The sequence below is a fragment of the Pleurodeles waltl genome, chromosome 1_2, assembly GCF_031143425.1.
Source record: "Pleurodeles waltl isolate 20211129_DDA chromosome 1_2, aPleWal1.hap1.20221129, whole genome shotgun sequence".
NCBI lineage: Eukaryota > Metazoa > Chordata > Amphibia > Caudata > Salamandridae > Pleurodeles > Pleurodeles waltl.
The window spans coordinates 107,277,934-107,300,675 of NC_090437.1; the positions used below are offsets into that span (position 1 = coordinate 107,277,934).

Here is a 22,742-nt window from a genome sequence, read left to right on the forward strand (position 1 = left end):
ATCGCGTAAATAACATTGTGTAATGTTAAGACATCATTTTTATAGTTGTCTTTCATTCAGCTCATATGAATCCTTCATGAATACTATTGGTCTTATTATAAAAGCAACGGTTACAGTATTTCTGCCTTATTTTTCCTCCTTATCGTTTTATACTTAACTTTGTTAATATGTCTTCACTTTCAAAGGTTTTATGAATGTTCACTTTATTTTCAAATGCACCCATGATCCTCCTGTACTAAGACAATACTCTGTTGTCCACCTAGTATCAAGTGGTTTAGAAACGTTCATAATATTAAACTCTACCTTCTTTTCCAAAATTAACAAAACTGAGCCTACCCTTTCCACTTACGATGTGTGTTTCCTTCCCATAGGTTCTATTAATTACACCTACCTCACATCTTCCAGACTGTTAGATACTCAGTTGTGTGCAAAAGTGTTCATGATAGCAAATTAGCTGCGAACCAAGAAATATTAACTCCAGTGGTTACTCGGTCCATCAGGTTGCTTTAGTTAATCACAGGTGCCACTGTGTATCTGGGAATACTTTTGAGGTAGTACCTTCTCACCTGTGTTCAGTGGTGCTGCTCGTTTTTATGGGAATACACATGGCTCCACAGTTAGTGATGTCACAGAACTATACATTGCACCACATATGGCAAACTTGTCAGTACTGTATTCTTCCACTCCCTTATATGGCTCTGGAACTGTTGTTCAGCCAACTTTTTCTTTTTTTGGCAAAATTTGGCACATTGTTGTCTTTGTTTGAGGAATGAAGTCTTTCCTGAGTCGGCAAGGTTCTAATAGAGACTTCCAAGTGTTGAATTCTAATTTTGTGAATTCCCCCATTCACAAGACTGAGTCTTAAGATTTTTAATAGCAATTCTCTGCTGCATCGGTAGGTGGCATTGTGCAGGTCTGCATTTAATCCATTTTACCCCAGATTGGAAGTCTGGCCACTATATCTGTCCTACTGCCATGTGTGGACATCCGTTCCTTTTTTCTGCTCCTTCCGACATGGACCCAGAGCTTCATCTATCCTGTCAGTTTGACAGAATTTTTTTCTCTGAAAATTCTGTCAGTTTTAGCACCATTTGGCCCCTAATCTATGGTCCATGTCAGATGTGATAAAGTTGACTTATGTGAAGGTGAATTTAAATGACCAGTTGATCCAGTTCAGAGTTGAGGCACACTTCACTGTCTGCTTTGGCTGTAGGGCTACAACTGAAGTCTATACCTGTTTCATCAGAGAAGTCATGTCTAATGTTCTTCTTACAGAGGGCATTCTGCGGATGGCAAGAAGGTAGTCACAACAATATTTACACTAGAATAGGCTTCCACAGATGTGAATGGTCACAGCTAATGAGAGGCTTCAGAGGTTTAAGTAACTTTTTGGCACAGAATTCAATGATATGGAGGTTACACATCCTTATCAGCCTAATGGTGATTATGATAGTGAAGCGGAGATCTTAACTGTCACCCTCTTCTATGAATGAAGGCTTGTATTTGGATTTACCGAAAGCAATCGGATTTGGCACCTCTTAGGAGTTTATTGTTTCCTAGTGGCATTTATATTCAGAGCAGTTATCTTTCTCTATGATGATTGAGAAAGTTGTGGAAGCTTTTAATACTCTTCTCTATTTGAATCATCAAATGTTTATACAGAGATTTTGTCTGAAAATTAAAAAATTGATCTATTGTTGCCACTTAATGGGGCTTCAGCTGATACTGTGAAGTCAGTGTAGAAGGCACCCTAGTCTGTACGTGCAATTGTAGGCCTGGCATGAGAGAAGCATATACCTTTGCTTTATGAACCTTCATTTTTATCATAACATTCTACTCCTGATTTTATTGCTGAGGCATCTTACAAAAAGAACCACAGTACTTTTCCTTGAGTTGCTCAAGATTAGGAGTCGTGGAAATTGGACTTGGAAAATGGAAACTTTTTTGCTGGATATTTTTTGCTATCGGCAGTTTGACTTTGAAATCATTGAATGCTGTCTGCATGATGGGTTCGTGATTTCCATGTTCTGTGGTATGTTCGGTTTGATGGCAATATTGAGTCTTCTTCATACATGCAAGGTCCTTTTAAGTGGCTTTTAAAGGACCGTCTAAACACTTTGAAGCAAACAGCTCGACTTGCCTACGTTCTGTTGATGTGGGGGCATGAGCAGTGGGGCCTAGTGCAGTGCTATGGAGGCATGCTTGGATCCTATGTCAGGGTTTCTCTGGAGATGTCTAAGTCCAGTGGTTGGGCATGTCTTTTGATGGACAGATTACTTAGGGCGAAGGCTGATCATTCCTCAGGAAAATTTAGACAAAGCTAAGGGCTTCTGGTTTGGGATTGGCCTCTCTTGTTCAAGTTTCTAACAAAAGTATTGGAAATTCTGTCTATGCAGGCATCAATTCAATGCATTGGCTCAGAAGACAGAAACAAGTTCTATTCGACGATATGTGATAGAGACTTCAGTTCCTTACTGTAGAATATTCCCCAGGAGTTAAACTCGATCCAGACATTTTTCTGAGCAGACTCCTCCTGCACCAGTAGGAGGTGTTGTTCGTCTCTACATGGCATAGTCTACATCGTCTATGCTAGAAGTGACGTGTGCAGTGCCTTTTATAGACACCACCCCAGCGCGCTGGCCTCAGTTTCTACTTTTCTGCTCTATCAGGGCAGATTCAGATCAAGGTCCTCTCTGTAATTTTTTGACTGGATTTTTTCAACGTTTTGTCGACACATGTATACCACTTTGCCTTTTTTACTCACTTTTTGGATGTCACCTAAAAAAAACAACAGTTTTTAAACCTTATGGTACCTTTTACAGGCAAATGCTTATGACAGACCTCCCCCCTCCCCCACACACATCTCACCCTCCCCAACTTGGTGTGCCTTTGATCTCCGGAGCTGGACCACAACTCCAAAGCGTGCTCGAAGTGCAAGACTATAAACCTTAAGGCCATCTGCGAACGAGCCATGAAGATCCTAGCTGCTCCGGGTCGCGAGTGAGATCTTGCACAGATCTCAGAGTTGCTCACGCCACCTATGATGACGACCCAGAACTTCTTCAGGAAAGTCGCACAAGAAAAAGTCCAAGACATTAAAGCGCTGTTCAACTTCTCTGTACTAATTCAAATCTGCAAAGCAGGAAGTATGCCACAAATTCAGCCTCTACTGCCACCTCATCCCCTTGGATCCTGAGCTTGATTCCCCTCCGTGTTTCCTTGAGTTTCTTGGAACAAGAGCCACCCCGGCCCAACTACGTGAATTATGTGAGGCCATGAACCTCATTTTTGTGTAGCTGGATCCTCTTTGAGCCCCAAGGGTTCACGAAGGACACAGCTAGTTTTCCACTAACAGGTTTATCCTAGGTGCTAGTCAGGCCTTCAGGATCTGTTAGTGGATCCAAATCGTCTCAGACACAACTTGGCGACCCCCCCCACCCTGTGCCATTCCTGGTGCTGCCAGTGCCCATCAGCAGCGCTGGTCCCACTGTGGTTCCTGTCTCTGATAAGTAGCCGGACTGGTGTCGTATGACGCCAGCACAAGTGCCAACCGGACCCAGGCAGTCTGATTTGGAGACGAAGCCTTATGTTTCTAAACAGGCCTGTGAGGAGCACACATGGAGAGGATATGAGAATCCATACAGTTACCGTGACCCAATAGAAGATTCCATAGCTGAAGATAACTGGTAGGGGGAACTGGCTTATGCCAGTGGGCTGGATAATTCATCAGACAGTGGTCTCCTCTCTCCTTCCACATTAGCTATGGAAGAAGGGGCCTTCTTTGCGATGGTGGTCCGGAGGGCGGATGAGGTCTTGGACTTGACACTGCCTGCAGTGAGATGCTCCAACCCAGGGTATCCTCCTCAGAATCCCTACTCCCCTTCAATGATCTTTCACTAACGTCCTGCTAGTGGCCTGGGCCAAGCCCTGAACAGCAATTCTTCTGCACAGGACCATCGCCACACTTACCCAGCATCCTACCCCGCAGAGCATGAAGGTCCAGGCATCTACCTCCTGAATCAACCCTGTTGCGTTCTCTACCACACCACCAGATAGGGAATCCAATAGAATGGATACATTTGGGTAGAGTAATTTTTATTCCCTTAATCTTGTATTGCGGTCTGTGAACACAGCATGCTTATTAGGACGATATTTCTCATACTGTATGGGATTGGTTTCTCAGTTGCTGCCTGTGGTCTCAGTGAAGGCCCGAACCATACTCTCGCAAGCTATTGCTGATGGTAAATGTTAGACTTTTTTGCTTATGCAGGGTCATCCCCAATCTTTTTGCCGCCTGCCTCCAATTTTTTTTTCTGAGCTGTTGCTGTTGGCTTTTGAACTCTGAGCGCTTTACCACTGCTAATCAGTGCTAAAGTGAATATGCTCTCTGTGTAAATTGTATGTAATTGGTTTATCCATGATTGGCATATTTGATTTACTAGTAAGTCCCTAGTAAAGTGCACTAGAGGTGCCAGGGCCTGTAAATCAAATGCTACTAGTGGGTCTGCAGCACTGGTTGTGCCACCCACATAAGTAGCTCTGTAATCATGTCTCAGACCTGCCACTGCAGTGTCTGTGTGTGCAGTTTTAACTGTAGATTCGACTTGGCAAGTGTACCCACTTGCCAGGCCTAAACCTTCCCTTTTCTTACATGTAAGGCACCCCTAAGGTAGGCCCTAGGTAGCCCCAAGGGCAGGGTGCAGTGTATGGTTAAGGTAAGACATATAGTAATGTCTTGTGTATGTCCTGACAGTAAAATACTGCTAAATTAGTTTTTCACTGTTGCAAGGCCTGTCCCTCTCATAGGCTAACAAGGGGGCTACCTTTAAATATGATTAAAGTGTAGGTTCCCTTTGGGAGCAGATGGACATGTGGAGTTTGGGGTCTCTGAGCTCACAATTTATGTTATGTTATGTTATAGAGGTTTATATAGCGCCTAACTGCCAACGGCCTCGTAGCGCTTATACAGCCATAATGATGACATACTGCTTAAAAAAATTATTCAGGGGATTTAAGTTTTAAATAGCCAGGTCTTCAATTCTTTTCTGAACAACAACTCTTGAGAATTAGCTCTCAGCTTGAGAGGAAGGTTATTCCAAAGTAAAGCGCCTTGGTAAGCTACCGATCTTCCTCCCCATCTGGCTTTCCTCATGATTGGAACTTTAGCCAGATTAGCTGAGGAGGATCTAAGAGGTCTGGCTGGAATATAGGCCTGAACAAGAGTTTTCAACATTTCAGGTCCCTTATCAAATATAGATCTGTGAACGTGGCACAGGGTCTTGAACTGAATCCTTTCTGCTACCAGGAGCCAGTGTAAAGAAACAATTCCTGGCCGTATTGAGTGATGTTTAGGGATGTTTAGTAGCAGACGAGCTGCTGCATTTTAAACTCTTTGCAGTCTCTGAATTACATATTTCGGGGAGCCAATGAACAACGCATTTCCATAGTCAATCCGGGCACCAATCAGTGCCTGGACAACCATTCTCCTCGCTGTGAAAGGTAGAATAGTTAACGCCTTCCTCAAGGTCCTTAGTAGAGCAAAGGCGGTTCCTGCTACTCTATTTGCATTTTGGGCCATAGAGAGAAGGGGATCAAGCCATACCCCGAGGCTTTTAATCAGGCCTTTAGGAGGGGGGAGGGTAGATATTCCTCTCAGTATGCTGGAGTTAAAAGGGGGAATTTTATTTCCAAAAAACATAACCTCAGTTTTATCATCGTTGAGCTTTAGTTTACTATCAGCCATCCAGGTTGCAACTGCCTTCATACAAGGACCTAAGGCTAGGCCCATATCCGGATGGGAGTTGGAGAAGGAAACTATCAGCTGCGTATCATCGGCATAAGAAACTATGTTCAGTCCGAAGGGCTCAACTATGCCTGCTAATGGCCTCATGTAGATGTTAAAAAGTAACGGACTCAAGGCCGAGCCCTGAGGAACACCACAGCTGCTAAAAGTGCTCCTAGAGATACATTCTCTGTCAAGTACCTGAAAAGACCTTCCATATTAGAAGGAGCAAATCCAGTCTAACGCAGACCCGGCAATTCCACATCCTTGTACCCTTTCTATAAGGATTTTTAAATCAACTGTATCAAAAGCAGCACTTAGGTCAAGGAGGATAATCGCGGTTTCCATACCTGAGTCCATCCTCTTCCTTGCCTATTCTGTTATGGCAATCAAGGCAGTTTCAGTGCCATGTTTAGGTCTGAAACCCATCTGGGTCGGATGTATAAAATTATTTTCTTCCAGGAATGAGGATAATTGAGAGTGTACATGTTTCTCCGCCAATTTGGCGATTAAGGGCAGCAATGAGATTGGTCTATAGTTACTCAGTATCTTGGGGTCCAAGCTGGTTTTCTTCAGGAGTGGTTTGACAATGGCTTGTTTCCAGTGATCAGGTACTATGCCGTCACTCAGAGAATTATTAATAAGATTCTTTATTATCGGCCCTACTACTGAGATTCCCAAGGATAAAACCTGGGGAGGGGCTGGGTCAAGTGGAGAGCCCGATTTTGTTAATCTCATTAGATTGATAACACTGTCCAGACTGATAGGAGTGAAATTTGTAAAAGTGATTACCTCCCTGGCCTCATAATTTATTCTTTCCTGTCCTATATTAGGGGTGTTAGGGAATGCAAGGTAGATATTCTGGATTTTGTCCAGGAAAAAACCAGCCAGCTCTTCTACATGTTGTTGGGGGGAATCCCTACTTTCTGCTTCCTCTCTTGGATGGATGAGATCTTTTAAGGCATTAAAGATCTCCTTAGGTGAGTTGGCAGCCGCTTCGATTTTTCCTGCATAATAGATCGCCTGAGCTTTTTTAATTTCCATGTGATAATCTCGGATCAAAATTTTATAATCCTTTTTCATGGATTCATTTTTGGTGCATCGCCATCTCCTCTCAAGTTTCCTACACTCTCTTTTTTTCTCCAGTAAATCGGCATTGTACCACGGAGGTGACTTCTTACGCCGGGTGCATTTAGACGAGGAGAGAGGTATAATCTCATCTAAACTGTTCTCTATCCATTTATTAACAGAATGCGAAAAGACTGTTATATTATTTGTATTTATGCTCCCTGGTCTGTTTTTCTACAGTGCAGAGACAAAATCTACGGATTTTAACCTATGCCATTTCCTACGGCGAGGGGGTGCCCCCCTGTGTGGGGTCTTGTAGTGCGTAAGATGTAATTCCATTTCCAAAAGGAAATGATCGGACCATACAAGCGGGGAAGATAGTAAAAATTTTAAATTTGGATTATTAGAGAAAGCCAGGTCAAGTGTATGGCCCTTAACATGGGTGGGGCCCTGAATAAGTTGGTTTAGATCACATGCATTCATCTCTGCTATCAACATCTTAGAAGATGCAGTACCTATATTTTCTATATGGAGGTTGAAGTCACCCAGCACTAAAAAATTAGATTTAGTGTGTGTTATTTGCGAAGTGTATTCTGCTAGTGACATTATAAAATCTCCCATGGGACCAGGTGGACGGTAGATCAATACCCCCGAGAGTGTATAATGAGGGTTTACATTGATCGCAAACGACATGCTTTCGCAGCCTTTAATTAGGGAAGGGGCACAGTCGATCTTACATGTGTCTCTAAAAATGACTGCAATGCCTCCCCCTCTGCTAGGTCTGTCCACTCTGCTAATCTTATAGCCTGAGGGGAGGGCCATGACAATATCTGGTGCGGAGCTTTCATCCAGCCATGTTTCTGTTAGAAACAAGGCCAGGGGTTCAGTTTGTTCTATTAGGAGATGAATGTCCCTAGCATGCGCTCCTAGTGACCGACAATTAACTAGACATATAGGAAATCTAACATAATTCTTCGCTTGTCGGTGGTTTGTAGATACTTTATGTGACCATGCACAACTGGGGCATCTAAAGTTAACCTTATCTGGGTCTAGATTGTTATGGCATAGGACTGAGGAGTTTTTATTAAGGAGAAGTAGTTCTTCACTTGAATAAGTAATACCTATCCCTCCGGCTCGGGCATAATTTCTGGGCTCTTGGCTCGTTCTGGCGCGGACGGGCGCAGACGAGCTTGCCTTTGGCGCGCCCGCTGCGCGCCGCGCTCCTGTTGTGGCTAATATAGCCCTCCAGCACTAAAAGCTGGAGCGCTAACCCCCCAAAATGGCGGCCGAAAAACGGAACAAACTGCTAGTAAAAAGCGAGCGTCTCGTTCCTAGGACACACCAGTGCCGATTGCAATTTTAAAAAATGTCAGATTCAAATTCACTTTTTAACAATTTTAAAACTTCACATCTGAATTCATATTAAATTAAAACAGTATTTCGCCGTATTATCAGAAGAGGGAGAGGCACAAGGGACCTCTGCCTACCTTCAGGTGCGCGCCGCGCTCCTGTTGTGGCTAATATAGCCCTCCAGCACTAAAAGCTGGAGCGCTAACCCCCCAAAATGGCGGCCGAAAAACGGAACAAACTGATAGTAAAAAGCGAGCGTCTCGTTCCTAGGACACACCAGTGCCGATTGCAATTTAAAAAAATGACAGATTTCAAATTCACTTTTTAACAATTTTAAAACTTCACATCTGAATTCAAATTAAATTAAAACAGTATTTCGCCGTATTATCAGAAGAGGGAGAGGCACAAGGGACCTCTGCCTACCTCTTTTTTAAATACATCTTTTAGTAAAGTTGATTTTAAGATTGTGTGTTTGAAAATGCCACGTTTAGAAAGTGAGCATTTTCTTGCTTATACCATTATTGTGACTCTGCCTGTTTATGGATTCACTGTCTGGGTCCGTTTGACAGTTGGGCTGGTTGCACCTCACACTATACAGTGACACAAAAGGAGCTGGGGTGTAGTCTGCATTTCCTGATGAGCCATCTGTGCTAGGAGGGAGGGGAGGAGTGGTCACTCACACCTGAAAGGGCTGTGCCTGTCCTCACACAGTGCAGTCTCCAGCCCCCTGTTGAGTGTCTTGGGCCTGGCCTGGGCAAGGCAGGATTTCACATTCAGGAGAGACTTTGCTTTGAAGTAGGCCTACTTCAAAGGAGAAATTGGGTATAAGAAGGGCACCCAAAACCACAGACTTTAGAACACTTCTAGAAACCAAGAGGAACCTCTGCCTGGAGAAGAGCTGAAGGGCTGAGGAAGAAGAGCTGCCCTGCCTGTGATTGTGCTTTGTGGAGCTATCCTGCAGTTGCTGCTTCTGCCAGAGTAAGAGGGCAAAGACTGGACTCCAAGGGCTTAATTTAGAGCTTGCCTCTTTTTTTTGTTATTCTTTTTATTGAGTTTAACAACAGAAACAGCCCATCACATAAAATTAATGAAGACTGTGCCTTATAGACGCTGATCAGATTAACAGATAACATTCGCAGAAATCTGCACCACCATATATCAATCTCGTAAACACTTAAACCATTGAGCCTGTCAGAAATGGCCGGTGTCGCCCACGGTCGGCGTGCAGAGGTAGTGGCAATCACAGAGACCGAAAGTAAGACTCAAAAAAACATCTGTAGGGCTGTATAACATAACTATACTCAACAGAGAAGAGAAAGAGGTGTGACGAGGAGAGATGCGGAAGCAGAGCAGCATTCCTTCCAGCAAATCAATCAAAGCTCACGGAGAGCGAATGTAGGGTTCTGATCACAATGCACGTGGCAGGGTACAGTTCCCCATCTACAATCTCACAGGTTGGTCTCCAAGAAAAGGCATAATGGGGCCCAGATATCCCAAGGTCGGGATCCCTCCGGCATCAACTCCCAGTAAAGAATAAGTTGTTCTTGGCAAAAAGCAGCTTCTCGCAACCACTCAGATCCTCTTGGGGATCTCCCACGCCCCCAGCACATCGCCACTCTCCGTTTTGCCAACAGCAGCAGGAGGCCCACCAGCCTCCTGTGGACAAATGGTTATCTTGTCCACATATCCAATCAGCGCAAGGTTAGGGGAGTAGGGCAGAACCAGGCCAGTCATTACTTCTATCATATGCATCACCTCATTCCAGTAAGCGCGCACCACCACACAACTCCATGTTAGGTGAATAAAATCTGCGTCAGAAGAACCGCACCGTTCACAACAAGAGTCGACCCGCGGTCCCATGTCTCGCAAACCGCGGGGGTATAGTACAAGCAGTGCAAGAATTTGAAATGAATAAGACGTATTCTATAATTGGGGGAGAGCACCCGCATATGCGTGCAACATTTCCTTCACATCTCATCAGAAATGTCTTCACCAATGTCCACTTCCCACTTCACCCTAGCAGTCGTCGCCGCTCCTTGCTTCTCACCCTGCAACAGTTATACAACTTAGTAATGAGCCGGCGAGGGGATTGCGCACAATACAACAACTCCAGCGCTTGACACGCCAACGGGGCCTCGGGAAGGCCCGGGAAGCAGGCACGGAGCATCGCGCCAATGTGCAGCACATATAACCGATGCAACGCAGTGTCTTGTCCATCACCCAGCACTGTCACCGACAAGATAAACCGCCCCTTCACAAACCAGTCTCCCAGGAGAGTTAAATTAGATTCATGAAGGAATTTATGCAGTCAGGCGTCCCGGTGCATCCGCTCGTCTGCAACATCAAATACCAGCATCAAAGGGGCGAACGGCTCACTCACACCAGCCCGGCGCAGCACAGCAGCCCAGGCCCGAGTCGTACAGGCCACGGTATCCACACCACGCGGCCTAGGGCGGGAAAGGTTCCCGATTATCCGTGACAAACCGTCCGGCCACACCGCATCACTCTCAGGCGCAAGATGCGGTAAGTATCGTATAGGGCGTATCCAGAAATGTGCAGAATGAGCCTGCGCACAGTGATAGTAAAGCTCCAAGTCCGGAGCAGCGAGACCACCCAAGTCAAACGGGAGTGTCAGCTTGTCCCAAGAGATTCTGGGCTGTCCGCCCGCCCAGGCTAACCGTATCAACGCAGAGCGGAGTCTGCAAAAAACTAGCCGTGAGAATAAGAGGTAAATTCACAAACAGGTATAAAAATTTAGGAAGCACCACCATTTTAGCAATCGCAATACGACCCGTGAGTGAGAGCGGCAACATACGCCAGGCCCCCACCCTTTCCTCCAGCCACGTCATTGCTCTTCCATAGTTAGCAGACCATAGTGTCTCTGCCTCTCCACTTAGTCAAATGCCCAGGTATTGCACTGGTCCCTCAGCCCACCCTCTTGGGTATCTGGGACAAAATTGCGGCGTTCCCACAGAAAGAGGCATTACCGCAGATTTAGACCAGTTAATCGTAATCCCAGAGAATGCCCCAAACCGTACTATCTCGTCAAGCAGAATATCAAGATTATCAAGCGGCTCACGTACATACAGTGCAATGTCATCAGTGTACATGGATATCAATATAGGGCGCTGGCGAAATGCCAGTCCACAGTGATTATGATGTTGTCTCAGCCTCGCCGCGAGGGGCTCTATGGCAATCTCGAAAAGCAGCGGAGACAGAGGGAAGCCCTGCCGAGTCCCCCGAGCTACCTGGAAGGGACCGTAAACAATCCCATTCACTCACAGCCGAGCAGTAGGCTCCGAGTACAGCAAGCGGATCAGCTGCACAAAACCTAGCGCTCACATCCACTCTGGCTAGTAGCGCAAACATATACTGCCACGCCAGAGAATCAAAAGCTTTGGTGGTACCCAAAATAATGCTGCTGCATTAAACTCAGTTGCAATTGTACTTGCGACAGCAAAAAACGTGCGAAGATTATGAGCCGTAGACCGACCAGGAACAAACCCAGACTGGTCAGGTAAGACCAGCTTTGGGAGCAAGGGCTGCAATCTCGCCGCGATCATCTTGGCCAAGATTTTGTTATCGATATTAGTCATAGAGAGTGGTCGATAGTCACAGCTACACGGCTCCTTGCCAGGCTTTAGGATTGTGACGATGAGGGCCTCACACAAGGAGACGGGGAGAACCCCAGTTTCCATAGATTCCGCGTACACCTCCAACAAGTGAGGCGCTGGAATGTCTGCATATTCTTTATAAAAGGATGGGCTGAGACCGTCAAGTCCGGGAAACCTATCGCCTGGCAAGCTACAAATCGCCGTTTTGACATCTTCCACAGTGAAGGGAACGTCTAGGTAGGACCTATGCGAGTCATCAAACCACAGCAAGCTGATCTCGGAAAAGTAGTCCTGCACGGCCCCTGGGTCCTGACCAGAAGACTCAGCATACAATTCTGAAGAAGAAAAAAGTCAGTAAAGACCCGCAGGACGCCATCCGACCCCGCCACACGCCCTCCCGATGCGTCGTTCAGCTCGACAATATAGTTGCTAGCCCATGGCCTTCGTAGCATACTCACAAGGGTGCGCCTTGCCCTCTCACCTTCCCCGTACCTCCTTGCCTTGCATGTTTCCCCAGAAAGCAGATCTCGCGCAAAGAGGCCTCCTCATATTGTGTGACAGTCCTTCGTAAAGCTGAGAGCATGTCTCCAGACCAGTCAACAACCAGACACCCCTCCAGCTCCACTATCTGTGCCTCCAAGTCAGCCAAGTCCTGCCGCAGGGACTTCAGCACACCGTGCTGTTTAGAGAGGCATACACCGAGAATTACCACCTTAAATGCCTCCCACAAGGTACCAGCAGAAGTCACTGACCCACAATTCTCATCGAAATAGTGAATAATGGCCTCACGAACTTCCTCCCGGAAAACCTGATCTCGCAATGCTCCATGTGGTAGACGCTACGCATACGCATGCCCCGGCCCTCCCGGCACCACCAGCACTAACTTGACCGGCGAGTGGTCTGACAAAGTGCGCGCCATGTGCTCAACTGACCGCGTCCAACCAGCGATCGATACGAAACCAGCTATTATGAGCATAATTAACGCAGGTGCCACTCTCTAGTATCCCCGTGCCTCTCCTGCCATAGAGCCACCAGGGACCCCTCAGTCATAACAGACGACAGGGCTTTAGCAGCAGCAATGTGCTGTACGCAAGGAGCCCATGAATAAATCATACATCAGAGCAGCCAAAGGAAGCAATTAACCCAGTATCAGTAACAGTAAAAGGGGACCCCCGAATAGCCACCAAAGAGAGAGCAGAGTTCGTCACTGCCCACCATTCTAGTCATTGTCACTTAAAGCATCTCTCTCAACTCCAGAAGCTGTTGTCTCCCCCGATGCCACCTTCTTAGGAAATGTTTTGGCAAACTTGGACGCCAATTTCGGGTCCGTGAAGAAATGCAATTTACCCCCATGTTACACTCTCAGCTTCGCGGGGTAGATAAGAGAATATCTGGCATCTGTCTGGCTGTGGGTGCGCTTGATCAGAAGGAAGGCCTTACACGCAGCCTGTACTTCCGGGGTGTAGTGAGGGAAGATGCTCAATTCAGAGCTTTGGTAAATTATAGGTCGCCGCCCCCTCGCCAGTCGGAGAACTGTGTCTGTCACGGTAAGTTAACAGTCAAACAAATATAGACAGCGGAGGGGTGCCAGGTGGCGGTCGAGGACCTAACGACCTGTGGGCTCTCTCCACCACCAGCAATCGAGAGAGTTCACCAGGAAAAAGGTCAGACAGCATGGACTCCACAAAATCTTCCATCCTACCCATCGCAGTGAACTCCGGAAGACTGAATATGCAAATGTTATTGTGGCGCGACCGTGCCTCCAAGTCCTCATTCTTGCTGCAAATCACTTCCAATACACGCTCCATACACACCAGATGTTCCCCGTCGCTGATCCTCCATCTCCGATGTGTGCGCCTCCAGCTGGTCGAACCGGGAGTCATGACCATCCACCCTAGCCCTGATCCAGTCCAGCTGTTCCGTCAGATTGTCAAGCTTGGCATCTATACCAGCGAGGCTGTTCTTTAAGTCAAGAAACATAGCCTTGACCGAGGCGTCATAAGCCCCCTCTTCTGCCAGCGGCTCTTCTGAATGGGAACAAGGCCGTCCACCCTTCTTCCTACCTCCATCAAAGGTGAGTTTCGCCTGTTTCTGCTCTGCCTTGCCCATCTTTGCCGCAATAGAGTCCAACAGTCCAGGGCCCTAATAGCAGACCTCAATGGGACCGCAAAAGACTAAGAAGGCGACCAGCCAAGGAATGTCAACAGCTCCCACCTGTGAAGCAGCACAGATCAGCACTGCGAAGGGAATGGGAGGTGCACCGGGCCCAGTCACTGCCACTCCACAAGGCTCAGCCGCCTCCAGGGAGTCCCTGTCTGCCAGATCAGGTCAGTAGACCTTAGGGATATACCTCTGGATATGCCGGCCCGGCGGAGCCGATCCCGGGAAACCATGGACCAGGCCGCGTCCAGCAACCGACCCTGCGCCACAGGTCCGGAACCAGCACGCAGGGGATAGCTCCAGCGCCAAGCCCAGTCCAACAACTCCCACAGCACCACTGACGGCCCGCGGACCGACCCGACCGCCGAAGGGACCCTGAGCCAAAGAAGTCAGAGCACCACCTGCACCCACCGCAGCAGCCGCACCAATCCACCTCCATGCGCAGCGAGGTTCTGTCCAGAGGAGATTCAGGCCCCCAGTAGAATCACCATCAGCAGGGGTTCGGGCACCCACCTCCACACACTGCTGCCAGGCACCACTTCCACCAAAGAATGGACCCGCCTCCTAGGGTCCACACGGCACCCACGAGGCGCCACCGCCGCTGCCAACCGGCCCACACAGGCCCCCCTTCAGCCTCAAAGGCCGTGGCCGCAGGCACCAGAGCAAAGCGTGGGCCCGTCCCAATCAAGGCCACGCCACGCTCCGCACGAGGCCGTGGTCCGACCCGACAGCTGATCCGGCTGAGAAAGTGCAATGTCAGCATTTATGCATACTGAAGTTTCCAAGGCAGCTGTCGCTCAGACACTTTTTTCCTCTCCAGTGGAATTCAGGGATCCTTAGTTTTTCTGTCAATACCACTTCTGCCCCAAGTTCTCAAGAGGATCAGAACCGACTGAGCCCAAGTCATCCTTGTGGCTCCGGAATGGGCACGGAGAGTCTGGTATCCCAAACTCCTAAGCATGAGCATCAGTCCTCTGATCAATCTTCCCCTTTGAGAGGGCCTTGTGTCATAGCAACAGGGCAGGATTCTCCCTCCAAATCTGCATGCTCTCTACCTACATGCATGGCGATTGAGTGGAGACATTTGAAAGTTTTAAACCTCTCTCCCGAAGTGGGTGATGTTATATGGTAGGCAGGCTTTCCTCAATAAAAACCGTATATGGCTGCTGATGGGACACATTTGTGGCTTATAGCGTTGCAAAATAAGTTGTCCCTCCATCTGCACCCATGTCTGATTTTTTTAATTTTTTTATTTTTTTTAATTTTTTTATTTGTGCTGCTGTTAGCCCAGTAAAGCCTTGGTTTGGGCATAGTTAAAGGGTGCCTTTTGACCAGCTTGAGTTTCTGGGCATTGCTGGATTATCCCTCTCTATTCAATACACCCGTTATGACACACTTCCTAAAAGGTTTACAACACAGTTCCACCCATCTTTCCTTATGCCCAGTAGGACTTCAATGTAGTTCTTACTTTTCTGATGTGCTCATCTTTTGAGCCCAAGCACAGCTGCCCTCCTCGACTGCTCAGCATCAACACACTTTCTTGTGGCTATTACATCTGACAGAAGGGTTAGTGAGTTGTAGGTACTCTGTCAATCCTCAGTGTGCTACCTTGTTTCCAGACAAACTAGTCCTTAGAACCTGTGCCTCCTTTTTTTTTTTTCCTCAGATTTTCTTTATCAAATTTTACAGAAAATTGTAAACTAAGCATAGCGTTGGTGTAACATTCTCAGAGACCCATTGGTCACATATAGAAGCTAATAACAAGCTCAGGGTCTTATGAAAGCAGTCTCAATACAATGTCTTTCACATTGTGGAGCAACAGCACCATACGTGCTACCACACTATCATGTCATTGCATTACGTTTGGTCATATAACAAACAGAAAAGAAAAATGCAAGAAGAAAAAACTAGTGTGACTGGTGTATCCATATCAAATGTGTCTGTAGGGAGGGTGTTTGTCTTGGTGATAAGGGGCATGATGCCGCCTTAATGTATTATTGATTTTAGGTTAGGAAGAGGTGCATTGCTCTTCTATGTGTGGGGGCAAGAAAAGAGTGGTAGGCCCTGTGTGAGAAACTGTACCAATGACCCCCATATATAATCAAAACTCTTCCTAGTGTCATTGAGGGTATCAGACATGCTTTCCATGAAGAGGGCTTGCCAGTGATGTGTGTGCCAGGGGGGTTGCCAAGCTGCTGACCTCAATGGCCGCACGGCTGCGAAGCTCCTGCGGCGGCTCCTGGAAAACTCACTGGAACTTGCAGCCACAACACAGAGGCATTTCCGTGAAGGTGGCAGAGCGTGACGAGTAGCAGGGGCAGACGGGGGGAAGGCCCGACAGGTGCTTTGGGTGAGCCTGAGGCTTGGGACCAACAGGGTGGCCCAGTGCTGCCTGCCACTGTTGATTGTCGGTCTCCCCACCCAAAATCCCCCCCCCCCCCCCCCAAGATCCCCTTTCCCTTGTGCACAAAACGAGGCGAGCTGCCTTTCTTCAGCCCACTGCATAGGGCCTGGGGCTCATACTCACCCATCTGTGGAGCAGAGGGGCAGGATGGACGGATGAAGTAGGCCCCTGGGTTGCTGTTGTGCTGCTGGGCATCCCACGGTGAGCATGATTGGTGTGCTGGCCCCTGGTCTTCTCCTGCTTCTTTGCTTCCGTGTACAGCGGAACAACCACCATCGAGAAACTGGATGGCGGCGCCACCCACTGGGCCTATTTCGGCGGAATGCTCGACTACACTACTCTACATTACAGCACTGCTATCTCTTTGAGTGTGTGGTTGAGGAAGGTCCATTTGGCTGCCCGGTGGTGATCTGGTGCCCGGGTGGTTGCTGTTTTTGTGCGGCTCTTAAGTGGGGTGGTGCGAGGCATTGAGGTGCTTAGAGCACTTGGTGGGTCGACTATAGGGATTAAGGGTCTTTGCCCCCAGGTGGCCATGGGTCGCGGTGACCCTAAACAGCATAAACTTCTATTCGAGAAGCAGAAACAGATTGACATGGCTGCTGCCCCTATAAGGGATGAAGATAATATTCAGGAGAGTCCACTACATGATCAAGCAGTTGGTGTGGAGGACATAATGGCAGAGTTGCACAGCGTGTTCTGAGCCATTGATACCAGATTTGACTCATTAGCTGCCAGGCTGGACAACATGGGAAGCAGGCTGGATAAACAGCAGACTCACCTGGAGGGAGCGGAAGGCCGCAACTCTGCTGTCGAGGATGGGCCTGCGCCGTTCAGGAAGTGCTTTGAGAAAGTGGAGAGCAGATTGAAAACAGTCGCTATGAAAAACAAACATTTAGAGGCCCATGGAGGGGATCACCGAAATAACCTGCACACATCCGGAATCTCAGAAACCACTAACACTGGCCGGCTGGACCTGTTCGTTGAGAAGCCTTCTGGTGGACTTGCTGGGATGCCAGAGCTTCACCTTAACGTTTGTGGTGGAGAGGGCGCACCGTATTGTAGGTCTGTGGCCTCACCCGGGGTGCCTGCCTGCCTTATCATTGCACATATATTAAATTGTAGGGACTGTGGCTCTGTCCTTCACATGGCTAGGGAAAAGGGCCCTTTGCAATATCAGGGCGCAACTGTGTCCCATTTTCCTGACTTTACGCCTGCAGTCCAGGACGCCTGGTGGAAGTTTTCTGAAGCCAAACAAGCGCTCCGGAACCTTGACATTTGTAATGGCATGATCTACCCGGCTAGGTTGAGAGTGGAGGTGGATGGTAAGACTCGCTACTTTGACGGGGGCGTGGCCAAGCCACCTAACATGGCGGGCGCGAGCTAGAAGAGCTCCGCGCCGCAGCCGGCAAAAAGAACATCTAGATGGGGGCGCGGGAGGAATGCGGCCCCCTGCGCTGACCGCCTGAGCTCGGGAGAGGTATCGGAGCTCCCTGGGGCGCTCTCCCGGCAGACCAGATCCCTGGAAGCTCCCGCGGCCGTGCGGGCCACGCCGTGGACCGGAGCAGTGAGAAAGTGAGCGCGAACGAAGAGAAGCGATGGGCGCTGCGGAAGCCGCATACAGAGATCGAACTGCGGCTGGTCTTCCCGCCGTGCACGCCTCAACACAAACGAAACAAAATAGAGGACAACGGGGCGCCCAGCCGAGGCGGTAACTTGACTGAGAGCGACACTCGGGCCCCCCCTCTTCTCCATGTGCTCTGTTGCGGCTGGCCCCTGGGGACACCAACGGGGCCCTGAATGAAACGACGGACCGGTGGGGGGGAACGAAGGGCCCTACTGCAAGGGTGTGCAGAGGCTGGGAGGCCCCCCCTGGACACCAACCTCATATACGGGGGCGGACGGCGAGAGGAGGAGGGAGAAAAAACAAAAGGAAAACGAACACAGGCCCATTGAGAGCTATTGCATACCACGCCAAGAAACACCCCTTTGCAGCCGGACTCAGAAAGCCGAACCTGGTAGCCACCCACTGAAAGGCCCAAACGTGTGCATAGAAGTGGACCTGAGACGACGCAAGGTCCCCTCTGTGGCGGAAATTAAAGAGGAGGTGTTAACCAACAGGGCTGCACGTGCTGTCGTGCGGGCCCGTCCTCCTTTGAATCAAGCACAAGACTCCAGCGAGGAAGTTACAGCACTGAAGCCACGCAACCCACTACACTTGAAAGACAAACGAAACACTACTGAGACGTCTTCGCCAACAGTAATCTCTCACAGGCCTACCTAAAAACGGGAATCCACGCCAAAGACCCAGAAAAGTCTAATAATACGGAAACCCGTCACCAAACAGCCGGAAACTAATAACGCACAGCATACCCCCTCAACACCTTGCCAATGAACATTAGTCCGCAACATATAGTGTGCACGTTAGCGGTCTGAGTGTGGGGGGACGGCCAGAAACTAAACTAATCCCCCAACAAACTAAACCATGGCTGGAGCTGGACGGCTCCGCTCTGGAGCTGGATCTGGAAAAATACACGACCTCTCCACTCAAGATAACCAAAAATTAGATGCGGTACTGGCTGCGGTGGAACACATCGGAGACTCCCTGGAGCGCGCTCGCACGTCCCTTGAAGCCAAGATAGAGTAGCAAGTGATCTCACTCTCCTACACGCGGACCACTGCAAATTGTCAGACAGAACCAAGGAGATCGAAACCACAATACAGGAACTAACGCCTGCGACCACCCAGCTGAAAACAGGAATGGAAGACATACGAGCCAGAGTGACAGAACTGGAGCGGCGAGCAGAGGACGCGGAGGGCCGGTCCAGAAGGAACAATACTGTATACGAGTGGTAAATCTACCAGAGGCTACGGAAGGGCGAGATCCGATGTCCTATTCGGAGACTTGGCTGCGAGAGTTGGTACCAAATGGAACACTCACCCACTTTTTTTCTGTAGAGCGCGCTCACCGGGTCCCGACCCGTTCCAGACCACCGGGGAGCGCTCCGCGCCCATTTATAATACGCCTCCTCCACTACGCGGACAGAGACATTATACTACGAACAGTAAGAGCAGCGCCGCCACCCAAAATAGACGGCGTGCAAATACTATTGTTTCCAGACTACACCCTAACAGTGCAGAGGGATCGGGCCTCTTATCTCCCTGTGAAACGTAAGCTGAGATCACTGGGCCTAAACTACTCACTACTATTCCCAGCCAAACTTCGTGTAGTAGCTAAGGACAAAACGCACTTTTTCTCCACCCCCGAGGCAACATGGGAATGGCTCGAAATCGACAGGACTGTCAACAGGTGACACGCTGGAACGAACCGAACAAGCACCCCAGGTCAGGCGCGGCCGAAACAAACGGGACCGAAATAGAAATACAACCCGTAAAGAACCAACCAAATGTGCCCCAGACCTGGAACAACTAATCCGAGAAAGAAGAGAAGCGATACACACTGCGACAGCAATGGCCACATCCCCCCCTGAACTCTGGCTCGGACACAGAAATCTCAAACAGCCAGCGACCGTCCCCCCACACCGGATTGTTTATCGGAATCGGGCCCTATCGAGGGACCCTCTGTGACACCGGCCACTGCGGACGAAATCTTCTGAAAACTCTTGCGTAATGTAAAATCACACTATCTAATAAAAGACACTCAACCTGAGGCACGCGCACAGGGCGCTCCGATGGGCGTGCAAGCAGCCAACACAGCAAAGAGACGCCCATGTCAACCCAAGAGAAACTATAAATGCGCATATGATGACAGTAACGGGCTTTGGTCACGGAACCGCCCCCTCCTCCTTTCCTTTTTTTCTCATTATCGGTTCTTCTCCCTGATGTACATATATACTGGGGGTCCCTCCTGCGCCCCCACCGATCATCTTAGTTATCCGTCTTAGCCGGACTACAAAGCCAAAGACTACACCATCTCCCGGCATACTTGGCCTACCTCTATACCTCTACACTTCTACCAGTGGAGTCCGGAAATGCATAGACATGCATCTGCACGTCCTTGTCTTTTTTGCAATGTTTGGGCGGTGACCCGTTGTTTAACTGCTCTGATAGTATCAACCGAGTTTTGTTTTTGCCGATGTTCATACATAACCTTTTTAAACTCCAACTGGGAATGGAAAGTTAACGAAATAGCACAGCGTAGGAAACACAGGTGGGCGAGGAGGAAAAAAGACCTAACACTTCACATATGGCTACATACACAACAATTACCTGGAACGTAAGAGGTATACACACCCCCAAACGGCGATATGCCATCTACTCCTACCTTAAAAGACACACAGTTCAAATAGCACTCCTACAAGAGACACATCTAATAGACCAAGAGATTCCCCGACTACGCCAGCGCTGGAGAGGGCAATTATACGCGACAGGATACTCTGATTATGCCAGGGGTACGCTTATCTGGATAAGGGCAGGCATCCCCTTTGCGATGGAAGAACAAATCATAGACCCGCAGGGTAGATATGTACTCGTCAGAGGGAAACTGGCAGGACGCACAATCATATTGGGCTCCATATACGCCCCAAATACAGAACAAACTACTTTTCTACACACCTTAACACGCCACCTGGCACACTGGAGCATACTCCCGTGGATACTTGGGGGAGACTTCAACAGCGTGCAAGACATAGAACTAGACCGCTCCTTTCCACCACTGCCAACCTCCCCAGTGGTGGCTGCCTCACGAGGCCTGGTAAACTGGACTCAACAATGGCAATTAATAGATGTATGGAGACAAAAACACAGAGAGGACAGAACCTACTCCTTCTATTCCGCACCGCATTCCTTACACGTACGATTAGACTACATATTCTGCACCGCGAACCTTGCCCCAGTAATAGAGAACCCGGTGTACATGGGGCGCACACACTCTGATCATAACCCCTTAACAGCGCGGCTGTGCTGGGGAACTTCCCGCCCACCTATCCCCACCTGGAAACTAAGGCCAGAACTCCTAGAAGATGCTGATTTCAGAGCATCATTAAGCACTGCAATTCTAGAATATTTTGAACAAAATGAAGGCACGGCCACCTCGGGACTAATCGAATGGGATGCATTTAAAGTCTTTATCCGAGGGCACTGCCTAGGAACCCAATGCAACATGCGTAAAACCATCGAATGCGATTTGGCCCAAATAGAGCGGGTTTTACCACAATCAGAAGATGAAACCACTAATAACCAAATTGAAAAGACGAGACTAGCAGCGCTGCACACAGATCACCAGACACTACTAGAGCGTCTGAGATGCCTAAACTACACCGCACACTCCGCGAGAACCCATGCATCAGCGGATAAGGCAGGTAAATTGCTCGCCTGGCTGATACGACGGGACTGTGAGAGAAAACCAATAATGGAAATCCGCTCACACACAGGGGAAATAGTACACACACCTGGAGAGATACAAACCAAATTTACTAGACACTATACCACCCTGTACACCACAAGGATAACCCCTGGAGTAAACCCCAGTGTGGAATTCCTTGCCAAAGTGAAACTCCCAAAACTAAAAAGCGACCAGATTGAAACACTTGAGGCACCTCTTGACTTAGAGGAAATCAAAGCCAGTATCAAGGATCTCAATCCAGGCAAGACGCCAGGCCCAGATGGGCTACCAGCAGACTTCTATAAAGCATTTGCCATACATCTGGCGCCTAAATTACTTCGGGTATACGAAACAGCCGAGCAAAAGGTATACGAAACAGGCGAGCAAAAGGGTCACCTATCGGATACACAAAGGGAGGCATTACTTGTCTCTCTTCCTAAACCTGGAAGAGATCCAATAGATATGGGCTCATACAGACCGCTAGCAATGCTAAACACTGACTATAAAATACTAGCCAAGATATTAGCGACAAGACTGGCACCAAGCGTCCCAGAACTGATACACCCTGACCAGACACCTCCCAAAATATCAGAAGATTGTTCCGGGTTATGGAATATGCCAGACAGACCTGGCCGCGAGCGGGCTGCCTGGTCCTCGACCTAGAGAAAGCCTTTGATTCTCTGGAATGGCCTTATTTGTTCAAAGTGCTACAAAAACACGACATGGGACCATTTTTTACGCGCCTAACTAAACTACTATACACCAGACCAACGATAAGGGTAGGTCTGGGCCCTGAGATATCAGAACCAATCCGGGTAGGCAGAGGCACGAGACAGGGTTGCCCCCTTTCACCGTTACTATTCTCACTCGCAATGGAGCCTCTAGCGGCCACCCTACGCAAAGAGGGATCCAACTGGGGAATACCTCTGGGAGACGGCTTACACATAGTGTCGCTATATGCTGACTACCTCCTGCTATACTTTAGAGACATCACGTGTATCCCGCAGAGGATTGGCACACTCT

General features: G+C 48.6%; 1 protein-coding gene across 2 annotated transcripts in view; it reads left to right on the forward strand.

The window, feature by feature from the left end:
* ERCC3 (ERCC excision repair 3, TFIIH core complex helicase subunit) overlaps window positions 1-22,742 on the forward strand; it is a 733,178-nt gene that overhangs the window by 174,558 nt on the left and 535,878 nt on the right. The window lies entirely within an intron of this gene.